Here is a 16,469-nt window from a genome sequence, read left to right on the forward strand (position 1 = left end):
AAATAGAACGAGAGAGACAGAGGTAGATAGCGAAGGCGGGGGTGGGGGTGGGGGAGGGAAGAGAGAGAGAGAGAGAGAGAGAGAGAGGGGTGCAGGAAGCAGGGATGCGGAATTTCGTTAAACGAACACGATATTGACTTTGTGATAGCCAATTACGTTACCATTATCCATTCGCAGGACTGCGTGCAGTCTGTCATCGATAAAAACAATTAAACGCGATAGAAGGAACGAGCGAAAAGAGAAACAGGAGGCGAGAAAACACACACACACACACACAAAAAAAGGGACGAAGAAACGCGTTTCGTTAAATCGATACGACGCTAATCGCGTAACGACAGTGTCAACCGTCTGGCTCGTGTAAAATTTAATTCTTATCGATTTACTTATGCCAATAAGGAAAATTGCGAAAAGGTAAGATAGGTAGCACGTAGGAAAGAGCGAAACGGCGAGCGGACGAAGCGGCTCGAGGAGGGGCGAAAGAGCGAAGGAAGAAGCGCGAGGGTGAGAAAGAGTCGGTGGGAAAGTAGGGGCGAGACTAGCGGTTTCTCTCCGTTGACTGCCCCTCTCTATCTGCCACGGCCTAGTCAGCGTAGGGTAGCTCTCCTGCCAACCAGCCAGCCAATCCCCACCCTTTGCCTCGTCCCGCTGCTAGCGCCTCTCGTGGCAGCTTTCTCAATCGCTCCGCTCGCGCTGCTTAGTCGCTCTTTGTCTGTCGCGTGCGCTCGGTGGTTGGGGTGTTGTCGGAAGGGTGGAGGTGTCGGGCGCCAGTCGCTACGCGGACGTTGAGCTCGGGATCTCCGTTGTCCCTCGCGAGACTTTTTTTTTCCGCCCCCGTAAAGCTTGTGCCCGCGATCGACGGACGTTCGCTTCGTTCGATTCGTACGCGGTAACACGCGTGCGTTTTCCGATCGGTAGCCGTGACATCGTCGAATGTCGGATCCGCGCGATATCGCCCACCGAACAAGCTCGATCTCGATCATTGGCTCCGTGTGGCCGACGAGGATCGCGCTCATGTGACGATTACTTGCTACATGACGATAAAACGAGTGTCGTACGCGAGACCAAGGATCGAATACGTAAGCGTTCTCGGTTGCTGTGATTTGCTTACCAGTCGGGAGGATACTCTACGGTATACTACGTACAGCTTCGGGACTATAACGGATATCGATGGTGATTCGATGCAGCCACGAGGGGACGGAATCGTGACGATTTCGATTGGTAAGTGGTTCGACGTATACGTATATACTGGCATTTCGTCGGATACGAATGTGAATCCGGTTCCGGTTCGGTCCAAGATATATCGGTTATTAACCCTAGCTGTAACAGCCACGTTGCCCCCCTGACCCCTCGTTCTCCGTTTTCAACACCCGATCTGTTCCATTACGACGCCCACTATCCTTCGCTGACAATAAGATTCCGATCGAACGGAGCGATCGTGCTTGACGACTACCAGCCGAGCGCGATGCCGATTCGAGGTTCGTCGCGAGCTGACGGAATCTTATCGCGTCTGGTTTATGGGAATTTAGACAGGGATTGGGAAGTTCAACGTCGCTCCGTACCACAGGTCGTTGTCTATTACGTCATTTGTAATTCTTTCTAGTTTGCTTCCCTCCGATGGTTTTTTTCTTACGATACAGATTGTTTCGTAAACGAGAAACTGCGTGTTTTTCTTGGAATTTCTTGGTTGAACCTCGGGCGAGTGGTAGGGGTGGGGGGAAGGGGAGAATTCTCTTTGATAATCATAGACGACTCGCGAACGACAAGACTTTTCGTCCAACTGGAAAATTTTCCCTCGGATTAGTACGAACCGAGATGCGCGGTTTAATCAAAATTGCGGGCACGCTACATCGGCGCGGTGGATCCTATCGGACGATTAAACGAGAAAAAGAGGAGCTCCGCATCGAATCTTGACGGTCGGTCACCGTGAACGGGTGAAACTCGTCTTCCTATCGACCCTCTCCATTATTACCCTTCTCTACTCGATATGATACCGACTTTAGGACCGCTATTTTTAATTCCGTTCACGCACGCAACTTTCCACCTTCGTCGAGTACGTGCTGCGTGTCGGCCCGTTATTCCTTCTGCCTTCGAGTCGTCGACCGAACTCGGTCTATCGGGAAAAATCGTTCGGGGACCCTGGTTCGAGTCGGTGCTAGGTGAAAAGCCTTCTCGTTGGTTAAAACGAAAAGAAGGATATCGGCGGAGAACGTATTTTCTTCTTTCTTTCTCATCGTTCCTCCATCGATGAACGCCGATAATTGAGAATCGGATAAACCGTCCAACTCTATTTGCGTCCCTTTTAAACGCATCCGTTCGACGTCTACAAAGTTTCGGCGTCTCGAAAGTTAAAGAAAGGGAGGTGGCTACAAAGGGGATAAGACCGAACGAATAAACGAGAACGACAACGACAACAAGGCGACTTGTTATTAAAGTCGAAAAGAATTCTCGATCGTTTTCTGCCCTGACCTCTCGCTTTTCGGACACAACGATTCTAAATACGAATTCGTTTTCCGCTTGTTTACCTTTCTTTCCGTGGTTTCCCGACGCTGCGAGTCTCGCGTGACGAAGTAGCTCGTTGCCGATTTCATCCCATATAAACTTTCGCTTAACGTAAACACCGTTGCCCCGTTTATCGGCTCATATATTTTTACGATGCGTTTTACCTGCGTTAAAACGTTTCGTCGATTACGCGCGGAAAAGAATGTATCGCGTGCATCGGTTTTGTAACGCGATACCTCGATATCCGTTACCGGAATATCGCTGGCAAAAATATCGCGACATAACGTTAAGCGTGACATTCGTTAGGAAAGAGTTTGTTGCGATTAAGCAAGACGACCGCGTCGATGACGCGAATATAGCACGGTTTTTGAACGTCGCGTTAAATAACGGTACAGCGAATCGCAAAACGGACACGTTCTTGATTTTCTGTCTAGAAAATGCGCATAAATAATTACTAAAAGAACGTTGTGTTGCTTCGCATTCGTTCGAAAATTTATGGAAAGAGCGAAAATAAATATTTGACGTGACCTCGAGTTTCGCCTCTAACGAAACGTATTATTTCATAAATTTAAATTAAGGACTGATTAATTATTCCCGCGAAACGATAAATTTAAACAGCTATGGTAGTCGGGTGAAACAGTATCCACGAAAATACGAGGTACTCGGTTGCCGATGTTATTATGTAATTTACGATACTTTTGTCCGTGGAGTTGTCACAGCCGTCCGAGATGTCGCTGTTTTCGCGCGGAATCTTTTAACGCCACCTGCAATCTGCAGTCGTCTGGCACGCGTGAATCCGAAGGGGTAAACGCGATATTTCGTTCGAATCGCGGAGAAAAATCACGCCCCGTCGTTCCGTCTGAATATCTGTGTCGTGTACTTTTACCACGCGTTCCTCGTGCTCAACCTGCTCTAAGCGTTAGTTTCTTTCACGCGTAAACGCACTCCAAGGCGTATACAAATTACGCCCTTGTTACAACGTATGCCGAGATTGCTCCGACAAGAAACGTGTACCAGCTTCCAGTTTTCGGACCAAGTAAGAATTCTCGCTCATTCTTTGTACGATGCCGTTCGTTGCTCTCGTTATATCGCCTGTCGCGAGAATATTTTCACATCGTCGAGCGAGAAATCAACTGCCTGGACATGTGGTTCGTTTCCCGCTCGTTGCCATACACTGGCGCTCGTGTATAGGTTGGCGTACCTGCGTTGTTTGTCGCTAACTCTCGTTCTATAGTAAACTTTATTTTCGCAAATAGTCGTTTGGTAGTTTTCAAAGTGCGAGCAAACAACGTTGTCGAGTGTGCGGAGGATCTGGGATTTCGGGGTGTAGCGAGTTCATTCCGTAGGATACGACGTACGATCGGTACAAATATATCTATACACGTAGGTAAATAACGATACTTTGTTATATATCGCCATGTTTGAATATCGAATTTAAGGAAGGAGAAATCTGTTACGGATCACGGTGAATCGGTGTTCGTGTAAACCTGCCGACCTGTAAACGCGACGTCGAATCAATTTCGTGGCAGCGATTGTACGTAGTTTCGAGCCGTATCGGCCTGTGACAACTTAGTAGGTGCGTCTGTCGCGTTCGAAGCAAAGTGGCGCTGGCTGCTTGGCAATTTGCGTGCAGGGTAATCAGGTGATGCGTAAAAAAGGTCCGAAAATTGGCCGGAAGGGGCAGCAGCGTGGCGCGGCAGCGGTGGCAGCAGGTGACGGTAACGCAGTTTGTTTCCGGTATCGAACAATCGAAGCGAGGTGCAACGCGCGTGACGATTGTACAAAGGCAGATGCAATTTGATGCATTGTGAGCCGTATGTTCGGAGAGGGCCGGTGTACAGCATGAGCACATCGTATATTTAGCACTTGGCGCAGGATGCGACGTAGACCGTGACAGAACGCTTTTCATTTCCTCCTATCGGATATCTCTCGATGCTTATGATTAATGAAATCAGACGTAGCCCGCTATTGCCATTCTTTAGGAAGGATCGTCCGCGCTCGTTTCCGCCGTAACGAATGCCAACGAACGAGTCGAATCTTTTTCGTTCGCGGATGTGCTTCATTGTCGTTGCTCGCTCGACTCGAAACTCACACTGGCGGTCATGCACGCTCATTGTCGCACACGCGCGGACCTCTTTCAACGCGTGCCCGCTGTAACGTCGATTTTTTCTTTTCCCTTTTTCCTTCTTACACGTGCGGAACGTCGCTACGAATACTCGTTTGCCGCGACATGTCCGCTAATTTCTTTCTCCTACTTCCTCCGGTGTTTTTCGGTGTTCCTCTGCTTGGTCGCCGCTATTTGCTTCGCGACTGTTTCCCTCTGCGAAGGCTTTAATTCGTCGACGGATTTTCTCCAACGTTTATACAACTTATCTCGAGATCCAATCGGTGTCCATTTGCCGAACGTTAACGTTTACTCGATCTATAGCACGATTTTAGAGAATAAGATTCCTTAAGAAAGTAACTTTCATCGAACTCGACAGGAGGAGAGAGGTGCGGTATTCGAACGGTGCAACAACGTTGTTTATTTCGCGACGTTCGTTAAACGCGTGTATTCCTTGCGTCGTTTCGAGGGAAAATTGCTTGCCAAATGGCTGAGCTATTTCGTTCGGGCATTGAGACTATCCAAAGAGCGGCGGAACGAAGCGAGTTGGTAGATCGAAATCGGTCAGGTGTTTGGAGGATGTTCGGGCAACGAGTTATCGCAAGGGTGTCGAGCAAACGACGCACCGTGTTTGGAAACAACGGTGATAGTACGTGCGTACGGCAAAGATTTCCGCATAATGGAAAAGCATGGTAGGGAACGGCACCGTTGGTCCACGTAATTCGCTCGATATCGTAACGAAGTACAGATCTGGCGTCGAGATGAAAACGGCAAAAGGAAACGAAACGGAAGCCCGGTGCGAGTTCTCTTCTCTCTGCGGCGAAAAGAGTTGGCGTTGGTGCGCACAGAGAATGCGGAACGTTCGTCATTATCGATTCCCGTGGTGGCTTTTACCGCGATAAATATCGAGTGTACGGCGTTGCCTGTTATTACATTCCAAGCCGTACGGATCGTCTAGCCTGTGTGAACTAGATAACGCGACGAACGATCTTTTCTCTCCATTATCCGGCATCGTTATCGATGCGCGCCGGTGTATCGACATTGTACGCTCGGATATATCGAGCCTCTCGCGTAAAGGGCAAACGAGACTCGCAGGAACGCGGATGCCAGTGGTAGAAATTGCAACGGCTGGAGAACGTTAGGGATGTTTGTCGTGCATTCGCGTCGATCGGACGATCGGGCGATCAGCGAATAATTCGACGCATAATCGCGATAGTTATCTCGTATAGTTAAGATCGATCGAGGCGAAATAATAATTGTAATTTCTGCTACTAATGCAGTACGCTTAACGGAAAGCAGGACGGGAAATGCAGAATCCTTATCTCGGTGGAAATGGTAAGGTCGAAAGAGCACGGCCCGTTGCTGAGCGGCGCGCCGCTTTAAAGGCTGGATAAGCAGAAAAAGTCAACGGGTCGAGTTAAGTTCTCATTTGCACAACAAAATACTGTTCATTTTCGCGGCTGTTTCTTGCCTTTTGCCTCGAAGTGTCCGTCCTTTACGCGCATAATCTGCGCCAGCTTTCTCGCCACTCTGACTACAACGTTTCTCTCGTAAACTAGCTCGCCGTTCGACCAACTATCGTCGCGTGATAAACTGGCGTACGTTTCGCCGCTGATATACCATAAAATACCATAAGATTTTGACAGAGGCGACGCCGATGGTTGCATCATATGGTATACGCAGGAACGTTTATTCGTCGTTCTATATTTCATTCTGACGGCCGTGGATCGTTCGCGAATAGGATATTTCGTGCTTGTCGGTTTACCTCAATAGCCGCCGAACAACTATAAAAACATAGTCAAACGAAACGATATACAGGCAAATACCTTTGGAGTAACAGACACGGTTCGCGATTACCACGGCACCGAAAACTTTCCCCGATAATCGTGGACCTATATAAACACCCTTACGAGGGACTCGAACCAGGATCTGGTTATCGCGAGTCGTCGCTACCTTTAGTCGTCGAGATTTTCGCTACTCGATACGGGCTTTCGCCCTTTGTGAAATTAGACTCGTCGCCAATGACGCGAATATCGAATACCCGTCAGGTTAGGACGTTTACGCGCGATCTGTTTCGACACGAAGATGTCGCTAGAAACGCGTTTCTCGAAGATCGGCGATCTCACCTTCTCGGCTTGATTTAACACGGTATTTCACGCCCCCTGCCGTCGGCTAGCCAATTATATAGCCGGTTCTCAGTGATATTCTACAGGGAGTAGACGAAATTCAAAGTTGGTCGATTTACCCGACCGTTTAACGCTGCCATCGAATTCACCCGCTCGCAAATACTTACGACGCTATGCTTACGACGTATCTCAATTGTCACGATATATCTTATGTCGCTGATTACGTTCGAGACCACTTAAATACGAATATTCGCGGAACAATGTAAATGCGAATACGTTTATCTGTCGAAGGCGAGTAAAGTTCGTAAAAGTGGCTGTCGAATTTACTTATTTAGCTATGGGTACGTTTAAATGGGACGGTCGATAGATCGATAGAGGAGGGAGGAGAACCAAGAGGTCTGTGCGTTCTAAGGGGATACCGATGGAAGAAGAATGGCATTTTCGTAGCGCGATTATCGGCTCGGCGTTCAAATTGCGCGCGCATATTCTCTCTAGCGCGAGGCAAGCCGTCGTTGAACCCTCTTACTTAAAATTTAAGTAGGATTTAACTTGGAAATCCTGCCGCTTGATTGGGTGATTGACGGTATAAGTAGAGCTTAAAGTTTCGCCAGAGTCCTGACGGAGGCGACGGTGGAGGTGGTGGAAAGCGGCGGTCCCGTTCCTCTTGGCCTCTCCCCGAGAAGAATGCCGCGAGGATCGATTGGTCGAGATACGCATGCACGTGTAGCCGCGCGAACGTGCTTCACTTTAATTACGCCGACAAAGCGGTCGAGAGTTTTGTTTGCGCTTTATCATCGACCGATCCCACGTCAATTCGAAAATAAGATTGGCCGGAAATCAAGTTCGGATGCTTCAGCGACAAAGCGGATTCACCTCGTCGGAAAATCGACTCGCGTCCGTTTAACCATAACAGGCCGCGATTTCGTTAACTCGACGTAAAACTCTGTTTACCGACGCTCGAACGCTTCGATTCGCGATCGAGCAAATCGTGTTACTCGTAATAGGAACGTTACTTTCGATTTGCCTACGACTTATCCGTCGTTACGAATCCTCGTTCGAGAATTCGACATCGCGTCTAATAGTCAACAACTTGCATAAAACTTTGATCTTTTCCTCGTAATACTCGTTTAAAAGAAAACGCTACGATACGCTCGATGTCACGCACCGTGGCCCGTTCGACGGTAGCCTCCGCACACTGTGCTACGTATTCATGGACAAGCGAAAGCGTGTCCCAAACTTCATCGATAGAGGTAGGAGAGAGGCTGTGGAAAAACGTGGCTGGCGCGTAGCGTTGGCGATAAGCGACGATGCTCTCGTTAGCCTCGATTCTTCCCGGAAATTACGCGGTTGACCGGGAAATTATGGAGAGCCGATCGATTTCGCAACTATGTTTCTTTACTCGCCAGCCACGAGCGTCCATCGGCCGCGAAACGATCTTACTTTACGAGCCGACCTGTCACCACCGTTCTCAGCGAGGTGACGACATCCAAAGAATCGCGCAAAACTATAACCAAAACGAAACGAGCTCTTCCTCAAGAACGTCCTTTGCGTCGTGGAACAACGACGCAATTTTTCTCTCTTCGCGATCTAAATGTTAGACCAGATTGTTTCCGGTTACGGTTGGGAAATAATTAGCGAGAATTAGCAACCCCTAATGGAGGTGTAATGGCCAATAAATATGAAAGTGGTAGCGGCCACGGGAAAACCCAATGTCGGTACGAATGTTCAGCGGCGAGCCATTCTGTTTATTACGAATTTATCGTTTCGTTTTTCGGCAAGTCGATGTCTCGGTTTTTCATACGCTATTAGCGTGCCGTACGAGCTCGTTATAGCGAATGATTTACGTGCCGGACGCTTTCCTCGTTAGGGGCGGGGAGGCTTGACAAGGTCGAAAGTCGACCGTGCATTTCAGTTACGTATGTGTACGTCTCTGCTTAAAAACAGCGGATCCGTACAACTCGATACGCAATTTAACTTTTTATCGCTACTGGGATATATTTGCTCGAGAAGGATCCTTTGACCGGTCTCTCTTCCCGTCGAAAATAGACTATTGTTACGTTCGCTGAATTTTCAGTAATTCGGTAATTTTCAGTATTCCACGAATATATGGTCGATTTAAAGCGAAGTGGGTTAGAATTTTCAATCTTCTCGTGCAACGCGGAGACAAAATTATCGACAAAGATGCTTCGATGGAAAAAGAAGGTTCGCGTTCGGAGGGAAGAGGCGAGGGAAGAGGGATACGAGAATTTCAGCGTCGTTGATAAAAGAACCGGTGAAACTGCACCTTTCCTGTCGAGACGCGAATTTCTTTGAGAAGGTTTCGGCTCGAGCTGCGTCCATCGGACTGCTTTGCAATTTAGACAAGGTTTGAGCGTAGTGATTTTCATACGGCCGGCTCGAGTAATTCGACGGCAAGCTTTGAGATAGCTGGACCGTTCAAAGAACCGCTTCACTCTCGGAGACCCGAGCGAAGATGCGGAAAGACAGGCGAATATGTGTGGCTGTGGCTTGGAAAGCGCTCTGTGTCAGGCTGGTAGGCTCGACGTGGCGTGGGGCGGCACAGGGAGCCGGCAGACGGCTCGTTGAATCCGCAATATGCATATGCAAATTATTTTTCATCCGCCATCCACGAGTCGATCCTCCACTCGAGTGTTTTCAGCAAACACTCGTGCAACTAAAGACGTCGGTCGAGTCGCGTCTTTGGATTAACTTTTCTTTTCCTCCTTGTCTCTCTCTCTTTCTCTCTTTCGCCCTCGCTCCCCCTCCTCCCTCCCCCCTCTCTCTCGCCCTTCGCGTATTAATTGGATCGCGATACGAAACGAGATCGAAGGAAAAAAAAGAAATGTACATATTTTGTACAGATTTTATTTATTTAGCCTATTCGGATGTAGATAGAGAATCGATCAACTCGGTGAGAATATCCCTAGAGGTATCTATCGATTCGAGCGATAAAAACGTTGATAGGGGAATCGAACGATCGTTCGCGGACAAACGACCTGGTTTGAAAAAAGAAAGGAGAGAGAGAGAGAGAGAGAGGAAAAGCGGCGAAGCAAATTAAGAGCACTCTCGCGCAAGCATCGTTGTTGGTTGTAAAAATGAATGTTTATGCGGATCTCGCCGCTTTCTTTTCTAACAATGCTTAAAATGGTTAACGTTGAAGCGAAATGTACCCCGTCGTAAATAGTCGGGAGAAATAGAAGGAACAGAGTCGTGGAGAATCCTAGAATTAATAGTTTCGCGAACGGGCTTCCTGTCGCTCGTCGAAATACGATATCGGATTTTCCGTCGCGGAATAAGCATCCACGAGTACACTTCCGCGTCGATGCGCGACGCGGCCCGACACCGAACCGGCTCGCGAATCTCCCTTTATTTATCGTTTCCAGCATTTTGTTCCGTTACTCTTCTACCGAGAGAAGGCAATCCTCTTTTCTCCGCCACGGTTCTTTGCGAACGCTGGTGAGAATAAATCGTGGCGGTCGCCTAAACCTTCCAGGCTACCTCCGTCCGAAGGTGTCGAGTAAAGTGGCCTTTCGGTCGATGCGATAACGCTCCTGCCTGCCTTATCCACGACTTTTCCCACCGACGTCGTCTTACCGTTGTCGAGACGCTTTTAATTTTTCAACCGAGAGTTTCATTCCGAGCACAAAGGAAATTACGAACGAGACGTAGCGTAGCTTGTTTCTTAACGAGCTAAACCTCGAGCAGCCATTGGACGTGGCGAATATTTCTAGGAAAATCTGCCGTTTTTACACCGTTTAAGCTACTTGTTTCGATGTCGAGCGTTGTTGGTAGCCGCGAGATTCGAAGCGACTGAGACACAGAGGCACAACGAGAAACTACGCACAGCGAATTTGTCGATTCGTATGCGAAGGAATCTTGGAATCGGTACATTCGTTCGGAAATTACGCGGTGATCGACGCGTCGTTTCCTCGGCTCGTTGGGACGGCAGCTCTCGGGTTATGCAGGTTTAATCGTGCAGCGGCCAAGCGTATCTATCGGCGCGACCGAAATAACTACGAGTGGCTCTCGAAGATTCGGATCGCGCCTGCGATTCCCTCTCGAACGAAACGAAATAATTGGACATCGTCGTCCGTTGTTTACGGTCGCTCCGTTGTTCGGCAATTCGCGGACAATCGCTGTGACGAATCCGGGGTGCGAAGTACGAAGGGCCGCATGCAGCGTAAGAGAACCAACGGAACGAACAACGGATAATAACGGCGTTGTTAACGCATCGATCGGATAATTGTTCGCGTTCTTGCTTTTCATACAGCAGGTATGTAGCATATCGATCAAAGGATCGAATCGGACGACGAAGAAGAGAGCGAAAGGGTGACGAAACCGAGATTTTTCTCGATAATAGCTGGAAGTTTGGTGGGCAGGCGAAGACGTTTCGGTAGAATCGAAACGTTTGGATCGTCGACACAGTCGTGGAAATAATACGCTTTTAGAATAATACGCTTTACGATCGCAAGTTACACCGTACTTACGAGCGGAAGAAAACGACGAAGCAGAAACGTGTATTAGCCGTGACGCGGAGCAGTTCGTTGACGCCACGCAGCTAGACGCCACGTTTCCAAGGAAAAGGGAACGGATATTTCAGCGAATAAGCGCGGCCTGGTTTCGCGACCAGAGATACGTACGCGTTGCGCAGCGAAGAAAATCGAATGTAAATCTAGGCGGCGCGCCGCGCGTCGAATCGAATCCGTGGGATTAGAGAAATTCATTGGAAGGGAAAAGATCGGACGGTCTCGCCGTTGATCGTGGGTCAGACCCGCGTGTTCCAGTACAAGTCGGAGAACGGTTTTCAGGTGCGCTTTCGAAAGAGCAAACTAATAATATCATCGTCGTTTATGGAGCACGAATCGAGTCGCGCGTTAATATCGAGCAGACGACGGAATATCGCGGGATTTTGGGACGTGACACGTTCGGGAACGCGTAACCGCACGGCCGTTTAATTCTTCTTTGGGAAGCCGATAATCGGCCGCTGTCCGAATTGACGCGGACAAAAAGTAGATGCGGTCGGCTTTGTTCTGGCCTGCGGCGATACCACCGCTGCCCCCTACGATCGTGATTGGTAGTTTAGAAGGGCGAATGCAGTACGGGCGATTTTTCCAACGTCCGGCCCCGGCTGCCGCGTGCCGCTCAGTTTTTCCCATGCCAAACCGCCCGCCCGCAGGTTAATTTTCCTCGTGTTTGCTCTTGTTTCTTGCTCGCGTGCCGTTCCGTCGAGATTGAACGCGCCGGGTCTTTGCCTCCTTAAGAGGAAGCCACGCCGGTAATTGTAAATACTTGCTAAACTAAATTTAGCGCGGTATATCGAGGAGGAGAGCACGAAAACTCGCCGGCTTACGAATATTAAATTCGCGACGACCTCGTAGACGCGTTAATCTGGTAAACCGGCTCGACGATCGATAAACGCGAGTAGAGTAACGACGGTGATGTTAAGAGGAAGAGAGGAGAAAAAAGCACGCGATCGCAATAGCGACGCGTAAGGATCGCTCGACGTTGCCAGCATACGCGTCTTTCGTCTTTCTTGATAGCTCGCTCCTAGAACCTTGTCGGATTTGTGCGCAGCCAGCCAATAAGTCGGGGGGTATCGGTGGTTCGTGTAAAATAGAACGGCGCCGGTACGAACGGGGCAGGATCGCGTATACCAGCGCGGTTCTTCCTTCGATTCGCTGTATTTACCAACTCTCCTATGCGTGGTCAGCTGTAGCTCCGCGACTTCTCTCTCTCTCTCTTTCTCTCTCTGTTTGTCTGTCTGCTTGTTACCAGCTTGTTTCAACCGTTTTCGCTTCGACGATACGAAAAACTTGGTCTCCGGGTTGTAAGGCAAATGGAAATATCAAGGAACGAGTAAAGAAAAATGGAAGCGTTAAATCGATTACAGGATACAGTTTGCGGAAGGATAGGCGAAAGCAGCGAGTCCCGCGATGATTATCGCTTGCCAATGAAACTCGCGGCAACGTGGACGAATATCAACGAGGTCGGTTATCTCGGTTTTACCATTATATTTCGTAGATTGCGACGATTACCGTATTCTTGCTTGCCACCGGCCGCCCCGCCAAACCTTTAATTACTTGCGCACGAGCGCTAACGATGCTCGATTTAAACAAAAATGAGTTAGCCCGCTCGAACAGACGAGTTCGATCGTACCTTCGTTGTCGTCCTCTTAATCCGCGAAAGCTCTTCTTTGTTCCTCCGACTAGAAGAAGCACGAGCTCGAATGTTTTCACAATTCGAGCGGCAAATCGCCAGGAACCTTTCGATAGGAAAATTTCAGGCACGCGATGCACGCTCCACGGGATACACGCGTCAGCCACGTTCCCAACGATCGGTCCGTTTACGAAGTTCCGTTTGAATTTTCTTATTGGCGGCTACGCTCGGAATCGAGTTAGCGGGTGCGACTGGTCGACGAATCGAACGAGATCGGGCAAAGTTGTAGGAAATTGCTGTTTACGGGGCGTGGCCTCTGGTTACGTAACACAGACGCGTAATTACGTGGCGCGTAATTTCGATGTGAAAACGGTGACGCGTTTCTTCGACGTTTCGCTGATGCTAATTATCCGATCGGATCGATCGGCGGCTGGATGGTCGGCGCGGCGAAATCTCGGCGCTGCGTTTCTCGATTTACGCGGCGGCGGCACGTTGCAACCGAACCGCGGCGAGGCGAGGCTCGATGCAATCGTTTAGGCGGCGAGACTATTTAGACCAGTACTACTATTTATCCGAATAAGAGAGAAAGACGAAGGCTGGATGCGCTGAAACGGACGAATCGGATCAGTCTAGCGGAGAGGTAATTAGCAGCGAATTCGACATATTTGCCAGGTGGAATCCAAACGGAGGAGATCGTTGTATATTCGATGGGCAATTGGCGTGCCGATCCGAATCACGTAGCCGGTTATCGATAAAATATTTGCGTGCTCGGTAGCCCGCTATATGATTGCGGTGACTAATTTCGTGGCGGTTCGATCAGCGACGAGTTTGGAACCGATGTCGCCGATAATTACGGCGTGTGACACGCGTGGAACGGTGGTTTAGGGCCGCGGCCGTGTTAACGAGAATTCGACGACTGGCTACCATCGCTCGTCCACCGATACTTTCGCGATCGTTTTCCAACCGAGCTCGAAATCGTCGCCGCTGCTCTGTCCAGCCTTCGCTTCTCCCTTCCAGCCCGTCGATCGAACCGGAAGAAAGGAGTCGCAACGCCCGTTAATAGGATTTAGAAGGAGCGCGCGAGTTTGGTCGATCCGCGTCCGCCCATAGAGTCGAATTCCGTTCGAATTCTGTGTAAGTCGCCGATCCTCGTCGAACCTCGGCCGATAATTATTCGATCGGATTCCTAATAAACCGCGTAGCCGAGGGGAGCGTGGAATCGACGGGTCCCTCGGATACGCGGACGGAAGAACGTCGAAACATCTGGCAGCGCGATGCAATCGGGGATTCCATTTGCTTGGGCGGTCGAGATAGTTGGAAGCGTGGAACGGCGGCGAGATAACCGGCAAATAGGCAGCCGAACCGAACAGAGTGCTCGAATATCCGATAGACGAGCGGAACTGCTGGTGTTTATCAATTCGGGATATCCCAGGGTCGTTGTTCTCGTGGCGATGTTACGCCAAAGATGGATCGTCCTGCCGTTTCGCGCGAGTTTCCAAGTTTCCACAGCGTAGAACCGCGCTCTCGGCATCGTTTTCGTTTCGACGACGAAGCGAATTCCGCCGGACACTCGATGCGGTAACGCCGGCGAACGATCCCCCGCCCCCTCGACTCGCGAAAACATCGGCTTATTTCCTACGTACGGCAATTTAATTAACGTTATACGAGCGCCGTTTCGGTTTCCAGCGATCAACCGTTTCCGATAGACACGACTTTACCGAGCTATCGCGAGGCGATAAAAAGATCGGATCGCTTTTAACGGCACGCGTTGGACGCGCTCGGTTCGATCGTACAACGCACGACAATTAGACGAAAGGATCGTAGAGAAAGAGAAACTGCGGAAGGAATTTGAGTAGATCGGCGCGCGAGCCAGCTTTCCGCGCTACGATAACGGTCGAAGCAGGAGAAACGGAACGAACGGAATTACGATTTTATTCGTTCCGTAACGTATATCTGTTTGGACAACCTAGTCTCGTACAAGGAGATATCCGACTATCGATAGCGGTATCAAATTGTTTTCGTATACTATTTAAGTCGATGTCGTTCGATAAGATAAGATCACGCTTGCCGTTACTCGTTGCCCGTTGCAATTACTTTACGTTTCTTGTCGTAACTTTGTTTCCCTCCGTGTTATAGATTATAGGCGAGCCATCGATAATCGCACGGAGAACTTTATTTCGAAAATAAATAAAGCGCCGCACGCCGCACGCCGCACGCCACACGCCGTCGTCGATATATGAAATTTGCATGCAACGCTACGGTTGTTTGTTCGAAAGTAACTTACGAACAATGGAACGAGCACGTTTCGAAATGATGGTGTTGCTGCGAGTAATAGCTAAACGGGGACAGGCTGGCTATTCGAATTTATTATTGATCGACTATCGGGTGTCAGCGTTTAACCAATATTTGCACGACGTCTAGTAAACATTGATTAATCACTGCTACATCTGACCAATAATTAAACGTTAGTCTCGTGTATCAGAGAGGGATGCGCGTAGTAATTATTTTTACAGTGCCTGTATTCGCTTCCGCGATACCGATAATAAACCGAGCAAGTATCAACGTATCGACGCTTCGTCTCCACGTTCTATACTAATTGCCGAACAGTTATTAATTTTACCTCGTTCGAAGTAACAAATTGCTCTCGTTCTCCGAAATTTCACGCATCGTTCGAATCTCTTTGCTCCCGACCAAGAGGTTACGACGAAGAAGGGGTCGCCGCGCGGCGCACGATATAAAATTACCCATCGATACCCAGCGAGAAACTTTTCCGTAAGAATGTCTGGCCGTCGTGGCAGACGTTAGTCGAACCGTCTCGGAATTCCAAGAGGAAGCTCGTCGAGCTATCGGACGCGCGACACCGGGCATTATCGAACCCGTCTACGAAGAGTAACGTCTCGTACGAGCCATCGATACGCGTCTTTCTCGCGACTCGGAAGGAGCCTCGAGCGGACCGCAAAGCCGATTATTCGCGCCGCGCCATCCATAACCGTGTTTAGTCGGTGCAGCAGACGCACCGCCGACCGAACACCGCGTTCCATTGTGCGTATTATTTAATCGTTTCGCCTGATTTACCTTTCGAGCGGTTTGTCACGCGACGTTAGCAGTCGAAGGCAGAGCCAGCCGCGTTTCCACGTACACCAGCTTCGCTGTTTTTACGTTCCACGTAAAGTAAAATATCGGTGATATAAAAGCGTCATCGGGATGCTAATTTCTATCGATATACCTTTTACAACGTCCGTATTTTTATAACAACAGACGGCGATAAGAATGGCAGAATGCTCGTTCGTCTCGATCTCTGCTTTTCCATACGTTCTAATTCTCCATCTTCGTTTCTCAACGGTTAAGCTGCCGAGCTCTTGACACGCGATCCATAAAGAATCGTTAATTAATCGTACACGCATTGCGTATACGACGCGTCGTTATCGTCGCTAGCGAGCAAGTGGCAAAACGAATCGTTAGCGGATAACGAAATATCCAAGCTAGTTGGCCGCGCGACCAGCTTTTTCGCGGCTCGAACATCGATCTGGAAATAATGGAGCCGTGGTCGTGACCGATGGCGCCAAGAGTCGAGTCTCGTTGTT

At 49.3% G+C, this 16,469-nt stretch overlaps 1 protein-coding gene across 2 annotated transcripts in view; it reads left to right on the forward strand.

Annotated features, from left to right (window-relative positions):
- The first annotated feature begins 678 nt into the window (after positions 1 to 678).
- The window catches only part of LOC117159416 (uncharacterized), a 150,279-nt gene continuing 134,488 nt past the window's right edge, over positions 679 to 16,469 (forward strand). For both annotated transcript variants that reach the window (XM_033339232.2, XM_076623606.1), the window contains exon 1: positions 679 to 1,218. The gene's annotated coding sequence lies outside the window, so the exon portion shown is untranslated. The remainder of the gene's footprint in view (positions 1,219 to 16,469) is intronic.

Source organism: Bombus vancouverensis, chromosome 1 (genome assembly GCF_051014615.1).
Source record: "Bombus vancouverensis nearcticus chromosome 1, iyBomVanc1_principal, whole genome shotgun sequence".
Classification (NCBI taxonomy): Eukaryota; Metazoa; Arthropoda; class Insecta; order Hymenoptera; family Apidae; genus Bombus; species Bombus vancouverensis.